Source organism: Lepus europaeus, chromosome 20, assembly GCF_033115175.1.
Source record: "Lepus europaeus isolate LE1 chromosome 20, mLepTim1.pri, whole genome shotgun sequence".
NCBI lineage: Eukaryota > Metazoa > Chordata > Mammalia > Lagomorpha > Leporidae > Lepus > Lepus europaeus.
In genome coordinates this window covers 770,729-774,620 of record NC_084846.1, presented here as the reverse complement: position 1 = coordinate 774,620, position 3,892 = coordinate 770,729, and the positions used below count along the sequence as shown (strand labels likewise).

Sequence of the window (3,892 nt, the reverse complement as noted above, 5' to 3'; positions counted from 1 at the left end):
CACGGTTACAGTTGTCATCTATCCAGAGTGATATATGCTAACCTTTAAAGAAATACTTTTCTTTTTTAATGTCTATAGGTCTACTTTGTAAAAGTACATTAAAGAAAGACATTAAGAAAAAAGTACATTAAAAGTACATTAAGAAAAATACTATAACTAAAATTAAGCAACTATTTTTCCCAATGGAAAAATAGTTGCTTAATCTTAGTTATAGTAAAGAAAAACATTAGCAGTAATACTATGGTCACATTAGATTCTATACTGCAGATACATCTATCCAAAATACCAATTTTAAAATTTTAATGCAGTATTTTAATATAAATATCTATCATTTTTAGACAAAGATAATTCACAAAGTACATGCTGTCAGAATGAACTTTGGTAACAAGAAATGTAAAATTTCAAATTACAGATAAAATAATAAAAAATTAGCATGACACATTCTACTATATTTTAGTCTACTAGCAGACTTAAGGGACAAGGTAGTAGGTATTTTGTCACTTAAAAATCTATCTACTAAAAGTTTTAAGTAAATTTCTTCCTTACTAGCTGAATTCCTCCCTACATGAAAAGCAGAATTTCTTTTCCTCTTCTCCCTGGTTTTTAAAAAATCATGTTCTCCACTTATCAACCTATATAATCTTTGGACAGTATATAAACTTTCTGTAACAGGTAGCTTGGCTATGTATTACACTGATTTCATTAGATTATTTTGCAATCATTATATTGACAATGAATTTCCCCTTGGCATGGAGAAGACTGCATTTTTACCAATTAGAGTTCCTTGTTCTATTTTCCCTCATCCAAATCCCTCCTCATATATAATTTAATTACATTTGTCATTCCTTCCTAAGAACAGTTAATACTATCACTAAATTGCTTCCATTTTCAGTATGTCAAAGCTGCTTGCAACAATGGCAGATGAAGATAAGCTTGACTTTATCTTCAGTGAAAAGATCATAAACATTTCCTGACTCTCAAATAGTTTTGGCTACATCTTTCTTGCTGATGAGGACCTCTAATAATCTTAGTTTGGCTTTTATGTGCTTGTATTCATAGTACTCATCTGCCACTGGAATCCTGTCTTCCTTTTGTGGACTTCTTCCTGTTTAAAAAACTGCTCTTCAGATTCTCTTAAGGCTTTCCGGAGTCTCTTCTTGTCAGCTCTAGTTTCTCAAAGATGGTCAAGCAGCACAGGCATTGTAGCCTCATGTAAATTAGACATGGAGAGGGCTGGCTGTTTTACTTCTTTCTTTTCATTTGAAAGCAGGGTCCTAACAAGCTCATTCTCATTTGAGTAGGTGACATGTTCACCAATAGGGGGACGAGATGCTGGGTCTGGCAAAGAAGGCTGCTGACCTCCCTGTTGACCGTCTTCATCAGAGTCCTCGTCCTCAGTTGTTTGACAAGATTTGCTTGATAATTCTGTACCAATCATAAAGAGGCTTTATGAGGTTCTTGTCTTGCTTGGTTACCTTGGAGTCCTCCTGTGGCAGAAGCTGCTGTCTCTTCTCCTTCAGACATGTCCACACAGTCCTCCCCAGAAAAGCTTGGCTCAGGGCCTGCGGCTTCTGGCTTCCCATGCTCTCTGGGGACTGTGGGTTGCTCACATGAGAGGTTTCCAGGTGGGCCTTTGGAAGCACTCCCTTGTTCTTCTGACAGCTTCAGCTTTAGTTCTTTGAGCTTCTTTGCGACTGTTAGCCAAATCATACATCCATTTCAGGACCTCAGGATTAGAAGTCTTGTCACCGTGTGAAGGCCAGTACTTCTTTTTCTCTATCAGTGTTACATACATACTCTTAATAGCAGGGAGCCCTGTGTGAATCTGGAGCAGAGTTCCAACCTCCAGGATATCCCACCCTCCAGTGAAATTTAATATTTGAGAGAGAAATAAATCTTTACTACAAGGATCTCTTGATAATTTGGAACTCATTTATTACCAGGGCACAATTTAGGTTGTTTTATAGAAGACAATCATTTACCTGTAGTGGAATGAGAAGGCCATGCGAAGGTGGCCACTGGCTAGTGAGCGTCAGTTAGGAATGGCTTTGAAACCCACCTGGCTTTGGAAACTGCCTGGCAACAGGCTGTGATTGGGTGGGGTATAGACCGCCCCTTGACCAGATTGGCTGGTCTTGGCTATATAAGCTGTTGTACCAACTGTAATAAATGAGTCTGCCGGCTGCTCGCCTCAAGCCTGCTTTCACCCGACTCCCGGGGTCTGTGTGTTGACTCCGCGCCTCTTGCCCCCACCACGCTGCTCCTCTCAGAAAGGAACCCACTGCAACATTGTAGAGAAATCAACTGCAATGTCTGGCGCACCAACGTGACTGAGAAAGAGACAGCGTGTCAGACTCGGCGAGGTCCCCCCTGGATTTCGGCAAGTAGGCCCCTCGGTGTTTTGTGTGCTGTTCGGTTCTGTGAGGGTGAGCACAGAACCCCCTCCTACGCCCCTTTCCTTGTCCTTGTCCTCGGTCTAAGTGACCCCAGGTTAGCACACACCACCCTGAAGCGTACGTCGCTTCTCGGCTCCTCCTTTTACTTTCGGTTCGCCCGGTGAATTCACATAAGGGACTGATCATCCCAGAATTCGGAACCAAGTCATCTTCCCTCACTCGAGAGAGGTGACGCTCCGGAGACACCGTGTGGGCATACGGCCTTCACCTAACGAATCAAGGAAGTCCCCCACTAAGCACAAGACATATGTACGATCTGATACACCACTATCTGTTTGTCTAGCATAGGGAAACCCCCTACAAAATGCCATCCACAGTTGAGGTGCTAGGAATTTGCTTTGTTACGGCAGCAGTGCTATACGTGTCTTTCCTCTGGCTAGAGTTGGCGTACCGTGCCGCTCTTAAGTGCTCAGACATGGGAAAGATACCCCCCCTCTCAGAATCCTGTGCAGATTATCAAAGATAGTGAATCTGTGAGTGATAGGAGCCTGACACTCCAGGTCCCTGTCTCACAGACAATGGTTGATGACTTAGGGAAAGAGAGCTCTGACAGTGAAAAAAACAACGTAGCAAACAAGGTAGCAATGCCTAGTCAGCCACCCCCCACATACCGGTGGGATGAACTAAGAGGACCTCTAGACAATAATTCATGTGAGGTCATCCCATCTGCACCCAGTGAAGATCCCCACATTTGTGGCAGTCCTCGGACATCCCAAGCTCTCAGGGCAGCTGCTAGATCCCATGCCATCCGCATGTTTGCTGTTAATGTTGAATTATACGCAAAATTCAGGCCCTGGATTCCAACGCCTGTAAAAAGGCTTCTATTAACCAAGGGTCGAGGATATGCTTGTGTCTTTCCAGAGAATGCGGAACAGCCCATTTGGGTACCAGCCAGAAACATCAAGCCTGCAACTGACAGCCAACCGGAACCAGCTGAACAAGACTGAGAGTCCACTTTGTTAGCAGACGCACCTGCCCTATCATCCTACCCTGAGAAACTGCCCAAAGCCATATCTGTTACTGTTGTGTACCCCATTAGCTCTGGTCAGCCACTCAAATGGCCCACAGCCTGTGTGTGGTCATGCCATTCCTGATAACCGTTATTCCTCATTCCTACCCCTATCTGAGCAAGCAATCCTGTGGTCTCTCGATTTGAGTGCTGGTTAGTCAATGACGGGTAAGATCCCCTGGGGGACAACCTAAGACAGGCACAGCTGCATACGGAGACCACATAGAAATGGGGTCAACAATGGTATGGCCAAGAATCATGCCTACCGTTGCTAAAAAATAAACGAAAAGGGGGAAATGTAGTGGAATGAGAAGGCCATGCGAAGGTGGCCACTGGCTAGTGAGCGTCAGTTAGGAATGGCTTTGAAACCCATCTGGCTTTGGAAACTGCCTGGCAACAGGCCGTGATTGGATGGCTCTGTAAACTG

At 43.8% G+C, this 3,892-nt stretch overlaps 1 pseudogene; it reads right to left on the bottom strand.

The window, feature by feature from the left end:
* Positions 1-977: 977 nt before the first annotated feature.
* Positions 978-1,795, bottom strand: LOC133749978 (protein FAM13C-like; annotated as a pseudogene).
* Between the last annotated feature and the right edge of the window lie 2,097 nt (positions 1,796-3,892).